The sequence below is a fragment of the Canis lupus genome, chromosome 5 (genome assembly GCF_048164855.1).
Source record: "Canis lupus baileyi chromosome 5, mCanLup2.hap1, whole genome shotgun sequence".
Lineage (NCBI taxonomy): Eukaryota > Metazoa > Chordata > Mammalia > Carnivora > Canidae > Canis > Canis lupus.
Window position 1 is genome coordinate 10,743,990 of NC_132842.1, and position 24,100 is coordinate 10,768,089.

Sequence of the window (24,100 nt, forward strand, 5' to 3'; positions counted from 1 at the left end):
GGGTCTGTCCATCTGTTACAGGATGTGCAGGGGGGCGAGTCTCCTCCCGGGTCCCTTATCTATGGTGCTGAATTCCACAACTCCCACAAAGGCACTCCTGTCTGAGGATGGATATCTAATTAGTTGTTACAAAAGGGAGGAAAAAAAAAAAAAAAGGAAGATGTCTTACACAGACATGATGCTGAAATCACTTTTCTGGAGTACTTTAATTCTTTAGAAACAATTCATTCTGCAATTAATTTGTGTTGTTGAAAGGAGGTTTTCTTTTTAAAAAGATTTTATTTATTTTTAAAAGATTTTTATTTGAGAAAGAGAGAGCATGGATAAGCAGTTGGAGTGGGAGTGGCAGAGGGAGAAGGAGAAGCAGCACCCTGGACCCAGGACCTTGAGATCATGACCTGAGCCGAAGGTAGACACTTAATTGACTGAGCCACCCAGGAGCTCCAAAAGGAGGTATTTAAATACATGCCGTAAAGTAGACTTTCAGAACTTTGAAATTTCTCTCTCACTAATTTTTTGTGAGTCATTGGCTTTTTGAAAATCATATTAAAGCCTGTTAAAATGCATAAATATACAGCCATATAAAAATTTTAAATGTGATTTCAAGGGCTCACATTCCTCCTGTTCATCCATGGATCCTCTAGGATTCACAAACTCCATGTCAGAAAAGTTTGTACTATGTCTTGTGCTTTTTAAAGTAAAAATGGGGGTGGGGGGGAGTACATGGGTGGCTCATTGGTTTGACTCCTGCCTTCGGCCCAGGGCATAATCCTGGAGTCCCAGGATCAAGTCCCACATCAGGCTTCCTGCATGGAGCCTGCTTCTCCCTCTGCCTGTGTCTCTGCCTCTCTCTCTCTCTCTCTGTCTCTCATGAATAAATAAATAAAATCTTTTAAAAATTAAGTAAAAATAGCTATATTTATTCTTTCAATTGGCCTGAAGCAGGGGAAAACATATAGATGATCTGTACCCTCAGAAGTTTTCATCAGTAAAACACTGTGTGTGTGTGTCCCAAATAAATACATATTCATTTAAAATCTATACTTAGATATTCTGTCAATTTGTATGTTTATAAGAACAGGCTAATTTCTATCTTTTTGATAAAAACAAAAACAAGAGAAGTTCTAATATTTTTTCCACCCAATTTAGTGGATTCTCTTTCGGACCCCCTAAAGTACAAGGATTCCATTTTGGTTACTAAGGCACTAGGTCAAAATGAGAGCCAAATGTTTGTAGATACACTAATTAAACAGAGCTGTAGTGATAGGAAGATATCTTGTAAGATATCAACAGGGAGGAATAACGATGCATTTAATTTTCAAAAAAAGAAGGCTATCACTACAGATTCATTCATATTATTTAGCAATACTGTTAGCACTTACTATATACCAGCCACTATTTTAGCACTTTACAAATATTGGCTCCTTTTATGCTTTTAATAACCCTGTAAAGTAAATAGTATTCTTATCCCAGTAACATATCGACAATTTAGAATGATGTTCTCAAGTTTATAAAGTTGAAGTCTTGCTTCTTGGGGCTTGAATATTTGCCAAGAGAAAGGGAGTCAGAAGCAGAACAGCTGTGGGTTAGTGGACACAGCTGCTGCACACAGGGGTTGCGTAGAAACTAGGTAGAAACCAAAACAGGGAAGCCAACTTGCCCAGGGGTGTCTCCTTGTACCTTGCAGCTCTTTTGTGCTTGCCTTATGGGCTAAAATGCTTCAGCCCAGTGACCAGGTCTTGTGCAGGTCAATGACCTTTGGAGTTGCCTTTTGATGCTGGACCAGCTACCCTTTCTTGAGAGGACTCTGCTAATCTTGTTCTTCAGTTTAAAGTGTTTAAGCTTTATCTTAGAGCAGGGACCTGGAGCACAGGCTTCATTTCATCCTGGCTTCTTTTTGTTTTAACACAAGAGTCACTGGAAAAATTGTTTTCTTTTTCTTTTGGTTCAGAAGGCTTTTCTTTAATATAAAAAGATCTCAAAGGAGGGAAAGATAAGAGTAATGAAACACAGCCAAAGGTTCTGATTTTCAAAAACTTTCCCTTTGTTGCCTCACACCTGTGCCTGCGTAGGGGCCATGTATTGTTACTCTTGCTTTGTTTCCAAAATGCCTTGAAATGTTTGTTTCTAACTTCAGTTAATAGAATCAGTGGCACTAGAAAACTAGATGTCAGTGGAAGGGGTTTTGTATATTTTTGTATCCTGGGGACATTTTTTCTCTTTGATGTTTACTCATTTAGCAAAATCTGCTCTGTTTGTACATCCTAAATTGTTAGCATCCCATTTTAAACGACATGCTGAGAGAATTAGCAAACATATCTGAATATTTTTTAGTCCTTCAGAGGGAAAAAAATCTCTATTTCTCTTATTTTATTTTTTCTATAACACTTGTTCTTTCCTGATATATTTATTACATACATTTTTGTCTGTTCAAGAGAGCAGGGAGCTTGTTTTGGTCACTGCTCTATCCCCAAAGCCTAAAATGGTGCCTGGCACATAACTGTCCTTAATCAATATTTGTCACATGAATGGATGGATAAATAAATCTAACAACTATAAGCATGTTGATTGTTGACAACACTGTCTCCCAGATGTCCTTGTGGAAAGGCAGACCCTTGACCCTCAAAGGACTTAGCCAAGGTTAGCCAAGGAAAATGTTGTTGCCTTCAGTATGATGGATGTGATAGGGAACAAGAAATGTGAGGAATGGTTATGGTGATTTGTTTTCACTGCGAAATAATACAGACCCATTGAAAAATCTATCAGAAGAACTTAAGAAAAGACATAAATAAGAAGTTATTTTGGCCTCTATTAAGGAGCAATATCTAGATCCTGAAGCAAGAATTGAAAGTTTTATAAAGTCAAATGTAAATAAGAACTGAAGCAGACTAGTTTGATTCAACTCCTCAGAAATGAATTTTAAAGAAGTAACTTCATTGGTTTGCATATTATTGTATATTAATAATGTATATAATTTTTAGTCTCTGGTGAAAAGTTGTTGTTTTCAATTTGTATCAGTAGCCTCAACATGTAGAGAATTTTTCTCCCTGGTACTTTTTCAAATAGATTTTCTTTGATTTCTTAAGTGCTTATTTTGGGCTCTTAATTACATTGATAGAAGATGGGTTGCCTCAATACTTTTACTATATAAATCTCTTGTCTTGAAGGAAGAAAATTGATTTTTAAAAAATGTATAATGAGCTGTTGATGAAAAGTCACTATACACTGAGCTCCCGTGTATTCCTTGAAAGCAAAGTAATATTAGCTGTGTAACTTCATGAGAAAGCAATACTTATAACTTTCATTATCAAAATTAATAATATAATCCTCTCTCCCATCAAATGTAATGCCATTTACCTATTTTATTTTTAAGCTTTCTACATGAAGATCACAGGATCCTGAACAATGTAGCTGTTTTATCAACGATAGAGAACTTTTTAATGTTTAAACAAGAATAGCAAACTTATAAAGTATGTCCAAGTATTAACAGATTGATATCCATTTTTATCAAATCCTATGATTTGGAAGATTTCTATATCCTACAAGTCAATGTGACTAGATTTCAGATCTTGGAGTAATAGTTGCACAAATAATTTATTTCCTAAGTTTCTGTAAAATCATAAGCCCTACAGTCCCCTGGGGCAGAACAGGTATGACATTAAATTATTGAAATGTTTTCTGCTCTAGATGCGACTAGCAATGATAGGATCAAATAAAACCTAATTTTTATTTATTGATTGCTAATTTAGCCTAGTGATGAAAAGCACCAGGTTTAGTGCCTAGCAATGGTGTGTTAAGTATTCTACACACTGTAATAAACTGCCCTGAAACTCAATGGTTTAAACAACTATCTGTTAGAACTTACACATCCATGGGTTCACTGGTGGTCAGCTGATCTACTGGGGCTTGACTCATCTCATCCAGGTATGGCCATCGTGGTGGGGCTCCTTTGTGTATCTGTGGGTTGGTTGACAGTTTGCTTTGGGCTAGGCTTGGTAGGGGAGCTCTGCCTCATTCGTCTTTCATCATCCTCTTGGGGCCAGTTGGCTAGCTTGGGCTTGTCTTTGCCATGATGCTATAAGCAAGACAGTGCAAGATCTCCTGAGGCCCAGTCTGGGACCTGACACACTGTCATTTCTGCCTCATTCCATGGCCAAAGCAAGTTACAAGCCCAGCCCAGAACTGAGGAGTATGAAAAAGCTCTTCTTCCTTGTTCCAGGGAAAATTGTAAAATGTGTGGATACAGGGAAATGTGAGGAATTGGAAGTGTTAATGCAGTTTATTATAGGTAGAAGGGAGATGCATATTTAAAACAGGAAGAAATAAAAAAAGCAGGGGGAAATAAGCTAGGAAATAATGTTTGAAGGGGAGAGACATCTGGTATGATATGATATTGATCATCTGCTATCACAAAAAGAGTTATTTGATAAAGATACCTGTGTAAAAGAGATCCTTATGTGCCAGTTTCCACACCGATCCTCTAGATTGATCATTTTCAGAATGTGGTGGCCAGATCAGCAAAGTTGTCTGGGAACTTGATAGAAATGCAAATTCCCAGGTCTTATCCCAGATCCAACTGAATTAAAATTCTGGGGCCCAGCTTGGTGAGAAGCACTAAGAGTTCCACTAACTAGGTCAGTCTTTGACTTATTCCCTGTTTGTAACAAGTTGCAACACAATCTTTTAGTGACTTGCATAGTTTACTTACATCAGTATGATCCCATCTTAGGGTTTTGTTGTTGTCAATGTCAGGTGGGAAGATCTCAAAGCCTTCCTAAATTTTTGGCAGATGATTCATGCATTTTTTTTTCTGCATGGACCATCATCAGATAGCAGAGAGGAAAACTGAGTTGCTATATTCTCTCTACACAGAGCTTTGGTGTTTTCTATTGCTCTACAGTTTCTAGGTGTTTCTCCTTTGTGTTAAATACAGTCACCCTTCTTATCATATCAGATGTTGAAATAAAGGTGCATAATTTATAATGACCATCTCATACCCTTCCCCTCTTCTTAAAGATTTTTCTACTTGGCTTTTTTGCTACAGTAAGATCTGAGACATTTGCACTCAAAACTGATGAACAAAATATGTTTGAAAGGTCAGTTCCTTCACATTCATATTCCATATTTGTCTAACAAAATTTGTTTGCTTTCTAACCTTGACCACCCCCCACACCCCCACTGTCTAGAAGCCTATGTGATTACATTTCTCTTTGAATGACTTTTCCCTTGACAAATTTTTCTTTTTTTTAAATAATAAATTTATTTTTTATTGGTGTTCAGTTTGCCAACATACAGAACAACACCCAGTGCTCATCCCGTCAAGTGACCCCTCAGTGCCCGCCAACCAGTCACCCCCACCCCCTGCCCTCCTCCCCTTCTACCACCCCTAGTTCATTTCCCAGAGTTAGGAGTCTTCATGTTCTGTCTCCCTTTCTGACACTTCCCACTCATTTCTTCTCCCTTCCCCTCTATTCCCTTTCACTATTATTTATATTCCCCAAATGAATGAGACCATATAATGTTTGTCCTTCTCCGATTGACTTATTTTACTCAGCATAATACCCTCCAGGTCCATCCACGTCGGAGCAAATGGCGGGTATCTGTCATTTCTAATGGCTGAGTAATATTCCATTGTATACATAAACCACATCTTCTTTATCCATTCATCTTTCGATGGACACCGAGGCTCCTTCCACAGTTTGGCTATTGTGGACATTGCTGCTAGAAACATCGGGGTGCAGGTGTCCCGGCGTTTCACTGCATCTGTATCTTTGGGGTAAATCCCCAACAGTGCAATTGCTGGGTCGTAGGGCAGATCTATTTTTAACTCTTTGAGGAACCTCCACACAGTTTTCCAGAGTGGCTGCACCAGTTCACATTCCTTCGACATTTAATAGTTAAGCTTGCAAATTCCAAAGATAAAGAGAAGATCCTTAAAGCAGCAAGAGACAAGAAATCCCTGACTTTTATGGGGAGAAGTATTAGAGTGACAAATTTTTCTTGATGACAGTTGCTGCTCAGGACTTCTGAAGGCTAACTCAGAACTGAGAAGTGGTATGAGCTGTGTTTCATTTAATTCCTTCTCTCAAAGTGAAAAGAGAATACACCCAATCATTGATCATATTCCTACTCTTATCATTTGGGCTTCTGAGACTAACAGGGGAGTTCTTGATGTTGGAACTACATAGTCTGGAGTGAAGGCTTTCTGCTTTAAGCCATTAGGTCTCTATTGATATAATATCATGATGTAATTTTTATTTCCATTTATTTTACCAGAAAAAAATGATCAAAAAAGTCAATATCTCTGTTGAAGTGTTGGTGATAGAATAATGCGTACAATTAACCAGCATTAAGTGAATTATGTAGTTATTTATTCAGTTCTTTGAAAAGCAAACCTTTGCCTTTCACATGGGACATTATTTCTAAGGTCACCGTACAACTGGGAGGAGAAAACCACTTTAAAAAATCTTCAGTGCATTAGTATAATTATAAAATGCCACATTTTCAAGTATATGAATAATGGCCATTGAAAGTAATTTGATAAGCATAATTTCTGTGGCAAAAAGAAAACAGGAAATTGTATTAATTAACATTGAAGGCAATTCTTCTAAATTCGGCCACAAGGCTTGGATGTTCTCTCAAGACAAGTGCTTATTGCCTCAGATTGCTTGTATTATCACCCTGTTAATTCTCCTAAGACACATCCTTCGTTACTTTCTGGGTGCATGACACTTTCAATTCCTTCCCCCTCCCTCAATTATATATTTTGAATTGTTAGGACTCTTAGCTTATCATTGGTTCAAAATGTATAATATTTAGTTTTAATTGAATGGGAGCCCCAAATGATGCTGATTCTGTGGTTGAATCTTTGTTTTTGTAGATACAGTTGGACTGTCTGGTGTCAGAACTTCCTGATTAGAATATCCATGCGGCTTGATTAAATCACATAAAATTTGTACCTTGTGCTTCCCTTTCTCCTGGACCACAGTGCTTGATATTTTATCCACAGTTATCAGTTACTTCTTTTGGCATGAAACCTGTATTCTCACTTGTAATGTAATGTAATGTATCACACCAGGATTGCTGCTGCCTGCCAGCTACTTCCAGGTAACTTTTCTTCACGGCAGTGGAGGAACTAGGGGAGAGGCCAAGGGTCAAAGAGAATTTTTGGGTCACTGAGAGGTAGGATTAGGAAGAAGCTTTTCGCAGAAGATGAAAATGTGGGGCAGAACTAGCTTACTTGACCAATTCACCCACGGTGAAAATTGCCTGTGACAGGAATTCTCTGATTCCCTGCTAATGCTTAGAAACCAACGAAGAGCTCAGGAGACTCTTGTTCATGATGAAGTGCCCTATGATGAAGTCTCTGTGTCAGCTCTTGGTCCACAAGCTGGTCAGTTGGAGAGATGTAATTGGCACTAATTGATTTAAGAATTGTTCAAGAGCACTGGCTTTCTTCCTGATGGTGTATTTGGTGAAATGTGTTGCTCTCACTCTTCAGGTAAATTGTGGACCAGGAGGCAAAACAGTTTGTTTTGGATAAAGGAAGCCCAGATGGTTACATGGACACTTGCTCCTTAATATTCATAAAATATTTTTTCATTTGTTGTCTTTATGGGTTGATGAGTCTGTTTTCCATACTGGCAGCAAGCTTCTCAGAGGACAGGGGCAGTGTTCTTTGTCCTCTTTTTAACCCTGCCTGGCTCATGACAGGTGCTCAAAATATTGTTACTGAATAAAGGATGAAGACTTGAATTAATGATGGTAGCAGGCTCTGGAGGGCATCTCAAGATGCCACCATACATTACCTGTATTAGTTTTCTATTGCTCCTGTAACCTTTTATCATATATTATTTTTAAGATTTTAATTATTTAATCATGAAAGACACACAGAGAGAGAGAGAAAGAGGCAGAGACACAGGCAGAGGGAGAAGCAGGCTCCATGCAGGGAGCCCGACGTGGGACTTGATCCCCGGTCTCCAGGATCACACCCCGTGCTGAAGGCGACGCTAAACCGCTGAGCCAACAGGGCTGCCCTATTATCATAAATTTATGGCTTAAAATAACTCAAACTTTTTATCTTATAGTTCTGCAGGTCAGAACTCTGTTTTGGGTCTCAGTGAGCTAAAATTAAAGGATTGAGAAGATTGCTTTCTTTTCTGGAGACTCTAGAGAAAAATCTACTCCCTCCCTTTTTCCAGCTTCTAGAAGCCTCCTCCATCTGTGGCTTGTGCCTTTCCTCCAATTTAAAACCAGCAGCACAGCATCTTCAAAATTTTGTTTCTTCTGCCTCCCTCTTTCACAAGGATCCTTGTGATTATATTGAACCCATCAGGATAATACTCCCCATCTCAAGGTTAGCAGATTAACAATTTTAATTCCATCTGTAACCTTAATTCCCTTCTGCTCTGTAACCAAACACATTCATAGATTCCAGGGATTAGACATTTTGGAAGGCCACTGTTCTACCTACCACATTGTCCAAATAGGTTTAAAAAAAAAAAAAAAGAATTCTCAACCTGGATTAGATAGCTGATCCCCACCCCCATTTCTATAAACTATGTAAAAGCATCCAAATGACATATAATTATTTTGAGAACAAGAGCCTAAATATATAAATTAATCCCATTCAACTTTCTTTCAGGCAAATTACTTCCATCTGCTTTATATCTGTATGAATCATAAGGACTGCTAGAAGGACTCAGGAATCTGGTACCAATGAGAAAACCCCAATCAAAGCAAGTGTGAGCTTTAAAAATAAACCACCATTGTGTTTGGATAATAGCCCATTAACAAAGGTTAATTTTCCTTAAATTGCAGCACATTTTGATTTTTTAGAATGAACTTCAAGCAATTAGAGTCTGTTGGGTAAACTTTTAAAGCAAAAATCTGAATGTATTGTTCTGAGCAATCGTGTAGAAATACATTTTTTAAATTAACATTCATTTTTAAAATTAAAAAAAAATCAGCAAGAAACTCATTTAAGCAAGTAAGAAGCAAGTTGATGAACTTAAGCATTTACCAGAGCAACTCAGAATATTCGTTTTTAGCTTATAGACTAATGAATACTAAATGGAGACCATTTCTGAGAGAAAGAACTGTTTTCCTTCTGTGGGAAATGGAAAGGGTGCTAATTAGGAATATGAAGCATTATGACATAATGAAGCTACTGAATTGCTCCAAATTTGTCCGGAATTTTGTTAGCTCCAGGGCTATGGCAGTAATTTCACTCTCTATCTTGTGTCCAAGAATCGGCTACCATCTGCCTCAGAGTAAGTTTACCTATGCTGGTGTTTTTACTACCAATCTAACTGTTTATTTAACTAATGGGTTCTGTGCGCATTAGAACCTTTTATTATATTAAAATGTTTTGAGTCCAGAAAGGAATATACTATAGTTTTAAAATTTAAAGCTATTTATTGGGTCTTTTCAGATTTTTGGCTTTCTACATGCATATAAATAAAATTAAACAAAACTGCAAGTGAAGGGGTAAAATCCCAATGCAGAGCCATTCTATCCTATTATAATTTTAAAAACAAGAAGAAAATAAAAAGAAAATTAGCCCATGTCCTCCTGGCCAAATCTGGGTTCTACAAATATTCTCACAAAATAATTCTGGATCCTTACTTACATTTCCCATGTATAACTACGGAAATATAAAAGATCTATCTCTTGAATTTCTTCCCTGAGAGTCAAAGGCAAGATATTAGCTGTACCTCTCCATTAGGGGAGTAGAGATATAGAGTCCTCTGCTTCCAAATGGCCTGTGTCATGTCAAACCTCCTTCTGGATTTTACATATAATCATACAATATAATATAACATACACGTGTAAACATAATTTAGTTTTTTCTGACTGTGCTTTTGTCTTGGTTCTGACATTATTTCCATTTTTTCCCCTAGAGCTGGGTTGATTAGAGTTCTGATTCTCCATCCAAGTCCTGCTAATCTTCTTTTCTAAGGGACCTCAATCTTGGAACTCTTTTGTGTGTCCTTCCAGATGGATCTCTCCCCTGGAAACTTAAGGAGTTACCCCCCTGATACTGAGGATTGCCAGAGACTCCTATTCTCATTTTTAGCTTCCTTCCCAGGTCAGGTGCAAGAGGATTCACTTCTTCTGGTGGTGAAAAGGTGATAGGGCGCATGAGTAAGAGAAGACATCCCTGGGCAAAATTGAGGTTCACTTCAAATCACTTTTTTAACCGACTGACCTGCTGCCACAATTTGTGAGTCACTGATTAAATCTTTCTCTAGTGTCCCATGCAGGGGACAGCGAAGGAGGGACCACACCATATTCCTGCTCTCATCCCCAGCCACATTCTTCACTGCCTGTCCCTTGTGACATGAAATGGGTCAGACACTTGCAATTCATGAGATGTAGGGCTTGAATCACCTGAAAGGCTAGAGGATTCTCAGATCTCAAGCAATGACTCCTTATATCAGCTCAGATTAGTACCATAGGGTCATTGGATAGTTAATTTTTTTTTTTTTTTTATTGGTGTTCAATTTACTAACATACAGAATAACACCCAGTGCCCGTCACCCATTCACTCCCACCCCCCGCCCTCCTCCCCTTCTACCACCCCTAGTTCGTTTCCCAGAGTTAGCAGTCTTTATGTTCTGTCTCCCTTTCTGATATTTCCCACACATTTCTTCTCCCTTCCCTTATTTTCCCTTTCACTATTATTTATATTCCCCAAATGAATGAGAACATATAATGTTTGTCCTTCTCCGACTGACTTACTTCACTCAGCATAATACCCTCCAGTTCCATCCACGTTGAAGCAAATGGTGGGTATTTGTCATTTCTAATAGCTGAGTAATATTCCATTGTATACATAAACCACATCTTCTTTATCCATTCATCTTTCGTTGGACACCGAGGCTCCTTCCACAGTTTGGCTATCGTGGCCATTGCTGCTAGAAACATCGGGGTGCAGGTGTCCCGGCGTTTCATTGCATTTGTATCTTTGGGGTAAATCCCCAACAGTGCAATTGCTGGGTCGTAGGGCAGGTATATTTTTAACTGTTTGAGGAACCTCCACACAGTTTTCCAGAGGGGCTGCACCAGTTCACATTCCCACCAACAGTGTAAGAGGGTTCCCTTTTCTCCACATCCTCTCCAACATTTGTTGTTTCCTGCCTTGTTAATTTTTCCCATTCTCACTGGTGTGAGGTGGTATCTCATTGTGGTTTTGATTTGTATTTCCCTGATGGCAAGTGATGCAGAGCATTTTCTCATGTGTATGTTGGCCATGTCTATGTCTTCCTCTGTGAGATTTCTGTTCATGTCTTTTGCCCATTTCATGATTGGATTGTTTGTTTCTTTGGTGTTGAGTTTAATAAGTTCTTTATAGATCTTGGAAACTAGCCCTTTATCTGATATGTCATTTGCAAATATCTTCTCCCATTCTGTAGGTTGTCTTTGAGTTTTGTTGACTGTATCCTTTGCTGTGCAAAAGCTTCTTATCTTGATGAAGTCCCAATAGTTCATTTTTGCTTTTGTTTCTTTTGCCTTCGTGGATGTATCTTGCAAGAAGTTACTATGGCCGAGTTCAAAAAGGGTGTTGCCTGTGTTCTTCTCTAGGATTTTGATGGAATCTTGTCTCACATTTAGATCTTTCATCCATTTTGAGTTTATCTTTGTGTATGGTGAAAGAGAGTGGTCTAGTTTCATTCTTCTGCATGTGGATGTCCAATTTTCCCAGCACCATTTATTGAAGAGACTGTCTTTCTTCCAATGGATAGTCTTTCCTCCTTTATCGAATATTAGTTGCCCATAAAGTTCAGGGTCCACTTCTGGATTCTCTATTCTGTTCCACTGATCTATGTGTCTGTTTTTGTGCCAGTACCACACTGTCTTGATGACCACAGCTTTGTAGTACAACCTGAAATCTGGCATTGTGATGCCCCCAGATATGGTTTTCTTTTTTAAAATTCCCCTGGCTATTCGGGGTCTTTTCTGATTCCACACAAATCTTAAAATAATTTGTTCTAACTCTCTGAAGAAAGTCCATGGTATTTTGATAGGGATTGCATTAAACGTGTATATTGCCCTGGGTAACATTGACATTTTCACAATATTAATTCTGCCAATCCATGAGCATGGAAGCACTGGGAGCCTTTCCCCTAAGATCAGGAACAAGACAGGGATGTCCACTCTCACCACTGCTATTCAACATAGTACTGGAAGTCCTAGCCTCAGCAATCAGACAACAAAAAGACATTAAAGGCATTCAAATTGGCAAAGAAGAAGTCAAACTCTCCCTCTTCGCCGATGACATGATACTCTACATAGAAAACCCAAAAGTCTCCACCCCAAGATTGCTAGAACTCATACAGCAATTCGGTAGCGTGGCAGGATACAAAATCAATGCCCAGAAGTCAGTGGCATTTCTATACACTAACAATGAGACTGAAGAAAGAGAAATTAAGGAGTCAATCCCATTTACAATTGCACCCAAAAGCATAAGATACCTAGGAATAAACCTCACCAAAGATGTAAAGGATCTATACCCTCAAAACTATAGAACACTTCTGAAAGAAATTGAGGAAGACACAAAGAGATGGATAGTTAATTTTTTGTATTTCGCTGCTATTAGGACTTGTGCTCTCTCTCTTTTGTTTTTAGGATTTGCTCTCTCTTTAAATAAAATGTTGCTAATCCTGTTTAATTACTCCCATTTGTGTGGGTTGCAGGAAAATGCTGCAAAAAAAGATATGGCTCTGTTTCCCATTGTGTGAGCCAGTTGTGTTTTGTAACACACGTGATTTGATTTCTTATTTTGATTCTTTTGGCATTATTTCATTTGCTATCTTATTTTCTTAAGTAAAATTTAAGCACCAAATATAGAAGTGGCACAAATACATCTTAAATTTCTTTTTTCTCATTATTGAGGTATAAGTGACATGAAATAAACTGCACATATTTAAAGTGCACAATTTAATGCATTGTGACATATGACATATGTATTCATCCTAAAAACCATATTTACAGCCAATATAATCAACATTCTTACTACTCCTAAAAGTTTCTTCATGTTCTTCTGTTTCTTCGTCCTCTCTGCCTACTACCTTCACTTCTATTCCCAGGACACTAGCACTCTGTTTTCCGTCACTGAGATTAGTTTGCATTTTCTAGAATTTTATATAGATGGAATCATATACTATGTATTTTTTTGAGGGGAGAGGGAGACCTGGCTTCTTTCACAGAGCATAATTATTTTGAGATTAATCTATATTGTGTGTATCAACGATTTGCTCCTTTTTATTATACAATATATTACAGTTTGTTTACTCATTTGCTTATTGATGGAACTGGGGGTTTTCCAGTTTTTGGTTATTACAAACAAAGCTGCTATGAATATCCAAGTATTTCTATAAACATAAGCTTTTCTTTCTCTTGGGTAAGTACCTAAAGTTAAAATGACTGGATCAGGGACGCCTGGATGGCTCAGTGGTTGAGCATCTGCCTTTGGCCCAGGGCATGATCCGAGGTCCCAGGATCAAGTCCCACATTGGGATCCCTGCAGGGAACCTGCTTCTCCCTCTGCCTATGTCTCTGCCTCTCTCTGTGTGTCTCTCATAAATAAATAAACAAAATCTTAAAAAAAAAAAAAAGACTGGATCATTACATAGTTTTTGTTTGACTTCTTCTTCTTCTTCTTTTAGAGATTTATTTATTTTAGAGAGAAAGAAAGAGAGAGAGCACGCAAGGGGTGGGGAGGGGCAGAAGGAGAGGGAGAGAGAATCTCAAGCAGACTTGCTGCTGAGTGTGGAGCCCAACTTAGGGGCTTGATCCCACGAGCCTGAGATCACCACCTGAGCCGAAATCAAGAGTCAGCTACTTAACCAGCTGAGCCACCCAGGCACCCTTTTATGTTTAAACTTAAAATTTTTTTTTATTTATTCATGAGAGATACAGAGAGAGTGGCAGAGATATAGGCAGTGGGAGAAGCAGGCTCCCTGCAGGGAGCCTGATGCAGGACTCGGTCCCAGGACCCTGAGATCATGCCCTGAGCTGAAGGCAGATGTTCAACCACTGAGCCACCCTGGTGCCCCTACATTTAACTTCTTAAGAAATTGCCATACTCTTTCCAGAGTGGCTGTACCTCTTTATATGCCCACTAGTGAGGTACAAGAGTTCTAGTCCCTCTACAACCTCACCAACAGTTGATGTGGCCACAGTCTTTAATTTTAGAGATTGTTGGAGTTGTGCAGTGGTATCTCATTGTAATTTTAATTTATATTTCCACACTGACTAATGGTGCTGAAATTTTTTTCATGTGGTTACTTGCCTCTATATGTTTTCTTTTATAAGGTGTAAAAATTCATTCTAAAATTCCCATTCAGAAATGAAAAAAAAATGTGAGAAGCTCTTAACATAATCAATCCCTACCAATGGCAGTCAGGGCTGGCACTCTGGTAATGAATGAAGCAGTCTCTTGTGGTGTTCTCTCCTCCAGCCATGTAAATGAGGTTTCTCCTGGGGTTTCATGTGGGTTTTTCTTCATTGGTTCAATGTAGAAGAACATAAATGAGCTTCAAGTGTCTTTCTACTTCATCAAACTAATAACTCCCCTTAGAAGTCAGTGCTGAGAATAACATTGCAGTTCAGGATGTGTCACGGGGACCTTTCCATATTGACTGAGTACTTCTTATCATGCAGTCATTGCCCTGTCCTTGCAGTGTTGACAGGTGAGACCCATCCTCAAGTAGCTCACAATATTATAGGAGAACCTCCCTGAAATGTGCTGTATCCCAAGTTCTCAACTAGCATTTTTCTTTAAGGAGATAAACGCATACATGAATATGTAAATAAATATTACAATAATCAAAACACTTAAATCATGGAGGCTATGATCAAGCAAACTAAGAGTTTATCAAACTTGCTTCATATTTCGGAAACATTAAAATGTATGCATTGGGTGCCATGGCAATGTGGGTCCCAACAGAATGCCAGTTCAACTGTGCTTAAAATACATTGATAAAGTTATGTGTAAGTCATATTGATTGAATCACCATGAAGATATTTTCTATCTATCTATCATCAATCAATCTATCTATCTATCTATCTATCTATCTATCTATCTATCATCTATCTATCTATCATCATCATCATCATCTGTCTATCTTTTATCTTTACTACAACCCACCAAATCCAAGCTTATGAGCTGATTTTATAGATAAAGGGACTCAATGTTGAAGTAACTCCTCTAAAATTCATCAACCAGCAATTTCCAAAGTAAAATTAAACCCAGATCCATTAGACTCCATGACACTTTGCACCTATCTTTTGTTGGTGCCTAGAAAAATCCATCTTGCATGTGACACCTCCCTAGAAAAAAAACACTTTGTACTCTGCTCTAACTTTGCTTCTTTCAATCAATAACACCTTAGAAGATAGAATGGTTAGAATGACAAAAAAGGTCTACTATGCAACAAAAACAAATATTCTGGTGGCACATTTTCAGATATGTGTGTTTAAAACTCCTCTAGGAAAAAAAAAGGTAACATCTCAGTGCAAAGTCCTATTTTGATAATTCATTTCTATATTGGAAGCAGACACATACTCTGTGCATTGACCAAACTGTAAGGTGGTGACGGAAGTTACTCTGCCAAAGAATTCAGCAAAGCTTTGGTGTCAAGAGATTCATTTGAGGCTTTTTGCAATTCTCTATTGGGGCTACTGACTTAGCTGAATACATACGGAGAAACTTCTGGGTTCTCAGCTCTATTAGGAATGCTCAGAGAATATCAGGGAGGAAAATGCTAGAGACCAGGGTTCAAGGCTTCCTAGTTCTGGTACAGTTGAGGCTATGACAGAAAACATTGGCCTGGAGGCCTATGGGGTCAGTGTGCACTTTCTGCACTTTTTGGAGGAAGCAGCTGTGACCTGCTGTTATTGGCAACTCCAATGTGATCTGTATGTCCTGGGAATTTCTTGTGAGATAAAGATAAACTAAAAAGAGAATTGGGAAATCTGTCCCCCATAGCATCACAATTGAATGTGATCAATCATCACATCAACTCAGGAAACTAACATGAAAAAAAAAAAAAACCAGAAGTCTTTTCATTCTTTGCCTCAGTTGATGTATTTGGGAGCATCTGCTTGGGCCCAGAATTGGGTTAGGACTTGAAACAGATCTGATGAAAGTATGGTCAGAGCTGGAAGCCTCCAAGTTAGTTTGGACTTCACAGGGTGTTATTTTACAAATGAAAGGTTTGCGACAATTCTGTGTAGAGTATATCAGCGTCATTTGTTCACTTATGTCTGTGATTATGTTAAGTTTGAATAGTTCAAACTTTTTCACTATTTTTTACTTGATCTGTGATCAGTGATTGCAATTCACTGAAAGGTCAGGTAATGGTTAGCAGTTTTTAGGTATAAATAAAGTGTTTTTAAAGTAAGCTACATACCTTGTTTTTGTAGACATGATTCTATTATATACTTAACATACTATAGCATAAACATAACTTTTATATGCCCTGGGAAACCAAAACATTCATTTGACTCCTTTTATTGAGATATTCATCTTATTGCAGTGGTCTGGAACTGCCCCATAATATTTCCAGGGTATGCCTGTGCATATTTGTGGAATCCTGTGGTCCCCACACTTTCCCAGTCACATATCCCCATGTGGGTTTCATGAAAACTGGGCCAGCTGTGCTCATCATTATGTAATGGGCACTTACTAGAATGTCTGACTCATAGTAGGGACTCACCAATCTTAGTTTTTCCCTTACCATCATTCTCCACAATTCAGCAGAATTGCATCATATGTAGCTCACTTATCATTTGCCCACTCAAGAGCTTGTGATATCTTCCAACTGTCTGAAGGGTAAAATCCAAGTTATGTAGTAGCAGGGCATATAACACTCTTTATACAGCCTGACCTTGGGATTTTATCCTTGTTAAATATATTTATTAAGCATCTACTACATACCAGGTGCTATGTGGTCCTTAGGAATTTATTGGTAGACAAAACAAAGATTTTGCCATTTGGTGGGTGGAGACATTCAACAGAGAAGTATTTTTTTAAATTTTAATTAATTAAGAAGCAGAGAGAATCTCAAGCAGATGCCTCAATGAGTGCAGAGGGTAGGGCCTGATTTGGGGCTGGATCCCACCACCCTGAGATCATGACCTGAACCAAAACCAAGACTTGGATGCTTAACCAATTGCACCACCCAGGCACCCCAAGAAGTCATTTTTGGAGTGTAGTAGAAGGCAATGCATACTGTGATAAGAGAGATAGGTTGAGTTGGGTGCCAGTGACAGAGAATGTCAAAGGGCTCCTGGGAGCTTGAAACTTTTTGATAAAACAGACAACATAGGCCTAATTGAGGAGACATTTGAGCAAAACTTGAAAAAAGTGAAGGAGTTCACTAATTTCTGAGGATGGCTTCCAGCTTAGGGAATGGCGGGTGCAAAAGCTCTAAAGCAGGAATATGCTTGGTACATTGGAGGAACACCACAAAGGTCAGTGTGGCTGGAGCAGAGTGACGGTACAGGTCAAGTATGGGAAGTAAAACTGAGAGACACAATGAGAATTCAGGTCATACTGCCAGTTGTTGTGATGACTTTGACTTTTTTTTTTTTTCTAATTTTGAGTTTCTTTGAGCAAAGATCTATTCACATTGGACAGCACCAAACCAGAAGTGGTTAGGAGTGCTCCCAACTTAGATTTTAACTTTGAATAGCATGGCGAGCTATTTCAGAACATTGAAGAGGAAAAAGAGGTATTCTGACTTAAGTTATTACATAACATTCCTCTCATTGCTCTGCTGAGAATAGATGGTAGAGGAACAAGGTCAGCTTGGGAGCACTGCAGTAATCTAGGTGGCTTGGGTCACGGTGGTTGGCGAGGAGGTATGCTCAGAGCCTACTCCTTCCTCAGCATTTCAGCTTGCCACATACCTGGGTAGAGCAGCCTTTCAGTTGGAGAAAGTCCTTGGGCAAAAGAATGCAAATTCCAGCAGCTGGAAGGTGCTGGAAAAGGTCAGGCCTATGGGATATGTACAGGGCAACAAAGCAACCTCAGCTGCAGTGGGGACTCTTACATCAAGAAGTAGAAGCATATTCTGGGAGAATGGTATGGTGTGGGTGAACAAGGCAGTCTAGAAGGGCCACTGGACAGCCCTGAGGGCTCCAGTGAGGCTCACGGACATGAAGGTAAGGCCTGAGGATGAGGCTATGGGCTGTGCCACTATCAAGTTCAGCTGTATGGGTGTGGCCTGGAGCAGGTGGGGAATGATAGAGTACACATAGAAAGGAGTGATTATGATCAATGATTGGGGAACTTATCCTGAGTGAGATGAGGAGAGGTGGCCTCAGAAATATGAGGGGGAATGGAAGATAACAGGATCAGGGGGCAGGAAAGCCTTGGGAAGTTTCAGAACTGGTGGAGTTAAGTCACCAGAAGGAGTGAGCTGGGGAGACAGTGGGTGAATGTTGGCCAGGGTGGGAGGTGTGAAATCGAAGCGAGGGAGGAATGCAGATTACTGATGAAGTTCTAGGGTATGGCCACGAGAATGAGGAACTGAGGCAAGGTGGAAGACCAGCTCACTGGCAGGGAGAAACTTCTGGAACTGGAAAGTCTGGTGTTAGAAGGATGATATTTGAGAACATATCAGAATTTCCAAAAATGAAGATATTCTTATGATGGAGAGAGTGGCAATGAGTCAGGTGCCAAATCACCAGAAAACAAGGGGGAAGTCTTGAGGGCTAGCAGTAGAGAGTAATAGAAGTTGTAGACTCTAAAGCCAGAAGCAGCATATCTGTTGGCTTAGTTTCTTCCCATTCTTCTCCACCCAAACTACTACTACTAACAAAAAAACAGCATCTTTTCAGAGCTTACAATGTGCCACTACTGAACAGAGTGCTTTACATGATGTAACTCAATCCTCCTAACAATCCCAGGGAACATGGGTTATGGTCATCTTTGTCTTACCCTTAAGGAAAGTGAACAGAGGAGAAGTTAACTTCCCAGTGTCACACAATTAATAAGACAGTGAGGTTGAAAATCCAGGCAGGGGTTCCACTGGGATTTATACTGAAGCCACTACACTTTAATGTTTTTCTCAACCAAGACTTAAATCTTGGCAAGCAGCACCCTCAGAGCAAGTCATCGGCTGGATAAGACATGCCAAGTCAAAGCCGTTGTCTTTGGGGGCAGTGATACTCAAAGCAGAGTCCATGGATGAGCATCACTAGAAACTCCTCAGAAATGCAAATTTTCTCACACTCCACATCAGACTCCAAGGATTAAAGTCTCAGGGATGGGACTCAGGAATCTCTTTTAGCAAAGCCCTCAGGTGATTTTAATGAGTTGTAAAAATTGAGAAACCCTGTGGGAACCCTTTCAAGTCCAATATCTTGAGTATAGATTGTGAAATATATTATTAAATTCAAAGAATTGTAACATGACCTCCTCTGTCGTTTTAACTAAACATTAGATGATTTTTATGATCTAATCTGATCCACATTTTTTTACAAGTCAAACCATCATCCTTGCACGGGGTCCATGCTTCTCTGTTTCCTTCCAATTGTAGTATGTGTGCTGTTGAAGCAAACACTAGCTTTTCTCATTCTCAGCAGGGATCCAAGAAAGGGTCTTCTTTTCTTATATTCTGTGGACATGTATCACGATGTGATGCCTGGAGGTGCTGTAGCCCTATTGTGACCAGCAGGTGACAAGCCTGAGGTGAAAAGTGAATACAGTGAGGATGGCAAGAGAAAGGTAGAAAGATCCAGATCTCTGGTGGTGCTGTTGAGCCGCTGAATTAACCAACCCTACAAGCTCCCTACTTCTAGATTTCTTTTCTCTTTTACTTCTTTTTTTTTATATGAAACAACAAATGAAGTTTCTATCATTATGTAAACCAATTGAATTTTATCCTCAACAACCTTCAGCTGAGCGTATTTTGAGAGATTCAGCAACTGATCACCAAATTTAAGGACCAGCTTTTCTAACATTACAGGTTATTTTAACTTCATACTTTATTGTGACTTCTCAGACCACTCTTTTTTTTTTCAGACCACTCTTAAAACATGTTGTAAATCTGCTACCAATTTTTTAAAATGAAAATGTCCAAATAAGCAAGCATATCAAGTGCAAACTTCTTTATACAATATAGGTTTATTTAAAAAAATAAGTTCACTTGAATATTTGACTCGGTTAATATTGCCTCTCCAAAATACCCACCAGCTTTTATAGTGTTCAGATTCCAGACTCTACCTACTACCATGATTGATGAAAGAGGATTTCCTAGCATTCTTGCTTTATGCAGAAAATGAGTTGAAGACATTTCCACATCAACTTTCATTTTGAAATATGTTCCAGGAAGAATATGGGGACTTTCTTGGGTTATCCTGATTTGCACAGATTTAAGATTGAGTTTGGGAAATTGTATTTAGTAATCCAGACTTATTTATGACTGTAAGAATAACGGCAATGAGAATAGTGATTTTGATTTTAGTAAATATTTACTGAAATCTTGTAACATACAAGCGATTCCAGGAACACAGTATAACATAATGAATAAAATTAAGGGCTTTGCTCTCAAGCAGATGTAGATTGTGGCCTTGAAAGGTATTTGGGCATTTTCTTGGGAGGGAAACCAAAATAGGAATACATGTTCTCAGGCTGATTCCAAGGGTCCATGTCAGAGTCTTTAGGAAGATGTGTGGCTGGGGCTTCCTTTCCTTTGCCTTGAGTTTCTATGTGGAAAAACCTGTTAGTGAAAAGTTCCTTGCCTCACACCCTATATCTCTCTAGGTGAATGATTTTACCTGACCTTGGGAAATGGATTAGACCACGGTTGACTCAGGCCCTTCCACTCTCATTTTGTTTGGTGATCTGCCTCCCAAGTTTAATGGGGCCTGTCAAAGTGGGTAAGTCTATACAATTCAAACTTGCTTCTATTAGCAGTCATGCCAACATCTTAATCTCCACATATCTGACTCCTGGGTGACTCTCGAAAGAGGCTCTGAACTCCTAGAAGCTGGGAGCTGCTCTACTGGAGGCTCTGTGAGACACCGTTTGGCCATGCTGCTTTGTTGTACACTGCCCAAGATGGTGGAGGGAGGGACATAAATCTTCTCCATGTACAGAATCCCTTGTTTTCAGTCTCCTTCAGCCAGAAATTCTCATACACATTGACTCCTAGATGTCTTGCTTTTCTGTTCATTGGGCAGGCTCGGAAAACCACAATGGCCACCGTTTAAGGCAACCTCTCCAAATGCCTACCCCGTAGGGAGCCTCTCATGACTGAAATGGAATGACAAGTCAAAGCCAGCTTGACTTCTCCAAAGTCATCACTGTACCGGGTCCAGCTGGTTCTGCTAGTTTTCCTAAAGCTGCACAGGCATAAGGGTTGTTGTGTGGAGCTTGCCATGAGTGGCAACGTCAGAGCACTGACCTCAGTAACTGTAACAACAGGGACATTAACAAGCAGGCAAAAAGAGGGGGGAAATATAAAAAGGACTGTTGACAAATACATATGAAACACTGCCGTCCCATCCAGAAATACTAGGTGGAGAAATTTCAGGAAGTGAGTTTTTGTGTTATACAGTTTAAGAGCCTGAATCCACACAAGTTAGATTACGGTCAATGTGACCCTAATTTGATTCATAGGGTAGTAAGGATGGAGGAAACATGGATTTTAGTAAGAATTGTCATGCCAAGGTTTTGGTGTCATAATTCTGTATATGAATTCACTTTGGTAACATTATTATGAGTTTTTGTGCTTAGATTCGAACATAACTTTGCTTTTCTTCCTATTACTATAGTTTACCTTAAATCATAGCAGAAGAGCATCAGAGATCATGCCTCTGGCCTGCTGTCAAGTCTTATAGAAGAAACTTGGATTCTGGGCCTTGAGAATGGTTCTTACCCAATTCCTGAGGCTTAGGCCACCATGCTTTTTGTACAGGAAGCCTGGCTTCCCAGCTAACACAAGCATGAGTGCCATCGTCTCCACCAACACAGGTGCCATCATACCTGCCATCATGCACCACCATCAGGAGGGAGGAGGGTTATAAGTTAATATCCAAGAGGCTTACAATCAGGAGGAGGGAGATGAGCATAAAGCAGCATATCCAGTGAAGTGTTGTAGGTGTGTAGGGGAACGCAGGTTGGGTGGGGTAAAGATGTGTCTTAGAAAAGAGAGAGTCTGTGGTCCAGGCATAACTTATAATGGTACTCCTGTTCACATTCAAAACTGTCATGTAGTTGGATGATAAATTGTACGGCAAACCTGGTCTAAGAAAGAGTGATCTATTCTTCCTGAAACTTGGAAAAATACCCCACCAGTAGCATCTTAGAGGTGAAGCTTAGGGTAAGAGTAACTATTTGTGGGTTTACTTGCAGTCTGCACCTGTGACTACCCTCTGGGGCCAGGCTTTGATGTGTGTGTGTGTGTGTGTGTGTGTGTGTGTGTGTGTGTGTGTTTATGCACGCAAGGGATGGAGAGAGAACATGGAAATTGAATGAATAGGCAAATTGAATGAATGAGTGCCATTCAAACTAACTAAATTACAAAACTAAAATTGTTAAATTTAATGAAAATAATTTTAAAAACCATTCTTTAAACTAAGAGGGGGGAAAAAGTGATTTTGCAAATAACCTTCAAAGACAATTGGTCTTTAAAACAAGCCCTCAGGTCCTCACTGTCCTCATTCACCACAGGATAATGACGTGGATTCATCTGATGAAAACCTTCAAGAAGCTTTTGGAAAAAAGATGTGTTTTAGTGCAGAACTTGGCCTTCTGACCTTAAGATGGAGAGAACCTGAGGAAGAAAGTACAAGATGTATTTGGAAATCATAGGTGGATGAGGAGATGAGATTTAGGAGGAAAAGAAGCAGTCATGTTTGTAGCTTTCTGTGAGCTGGTTGAAAAAAAAAATCCACACACTTTAGTTTTAAGTTGGTAATAACCACAATTAATTGCTTCAGGCTTTTTTCTCTCTGAGCCTTCAGGGACTCTTCACTGAAAGAGATTGGTAACATGATTACTGACCTGAACCCTGAAGCTTCAGCGAAGATGCTTTAACCTTGCACAGGATGGGGTGTCAGCCCACGTATGCAGATGGACTGTCTATTTTGGGTGGTTTTAGCAGCCCTGAATGCCACCGTTAAAAGTCTTTCAAGGAATTCCTCCTTCAGAGAAGAATTTCACTCTCTATAGGGACAGGTGATCAACCTAAAATACAAATAGCTAGTACAAGGGCTAGCATTCTAATTCCAGTGCTCTCAAATGATTATAAAATAGGCACACTCCACTTTAAAGTGCCTAGGTTTTAATTGGTTTAAAGCAGGAGAATGCAAAGGTACTGAAAAATCTAAGAAAGGGGGTGTTGGCTTAGAACAATTTGGCTTAGAACAAGCTCTGGTGATTGTTTTTTTTTTTTTTTTTTTTTTTTTAGATTTTATTTATTTATTCATGAGAGACAGAGAGAGACAGAGAGAGAGAGAGAGAGAGAGGCAGAGACCAGGCAGAGGGAGAAGCAGGCTCCACGCAGGGAGTGTGCCTGCCTTAGCACTCAATACTGTGACTCTAGGATCAGGCCCTGGGTCAAAGGCGGCGCTAAACTGCTGAGCCATCCGGGGATCCCCTGGTGGTTGTTTTTTTCCCCAAGTATTGCCTCCAACTATTCTGGAAAAGGTAATATGGCAGATGAAGACAATCCTTCATATCATTATGTCATATCTAGCAAAAATATTTCTAACTAAAGTATTAATGGGATACTCAAGCATTGCATCTTAAATTTTAAAGGGGGGAGCGGGGTATGTGTGCCTTGCATGAACTGCTGTATACGATGTTTCTTTATTTGCTCTGGGGCTTCAATGGCACTCATCTTATGCTACTATCAGTTCACAAGAAAGATACTTATTTTCTGTTTCTTTCAAGTGCATAACTTTTTTTGACAGAAATATATGGTTCTGAATTCTGTATGAAAGAGCAGCACAGATTTAGGGAAAAATAGCAAATTAAAAAAATTAAAATCAAAATTTTTTTGAAAAGATGTCTCGCTTTATTAAGATGTGTATTTCATTTTTTAGAAAAAAATATAATGACTAAAATACAAATGGATTT

At 39.2% G+C, this 24,100-nt stretch overlaps 1 long non-coding RNA gene across 1 annotated transcript in view; it reads left to right on the forward strand.

Moving 5' to 3' along the window:
- LOC140632872 (uncharacterized) overlaps window positions 1-24,100 on the forward strand; it is a 57,774-nt gene that overhangs the window by 14,414 nt on the left and 19,260 nt on the right. Inside the window, exon 2 of the long non-coding RNA XR_012030529.1 lies at window positions 20,780-20,895. This is a non-coding gene — a long non-coding RNA (uncharacterized lncRNA). The remainder of the gene's footprint in view (window positions 1-20,779; window positions 20,896-24,100) is intronic.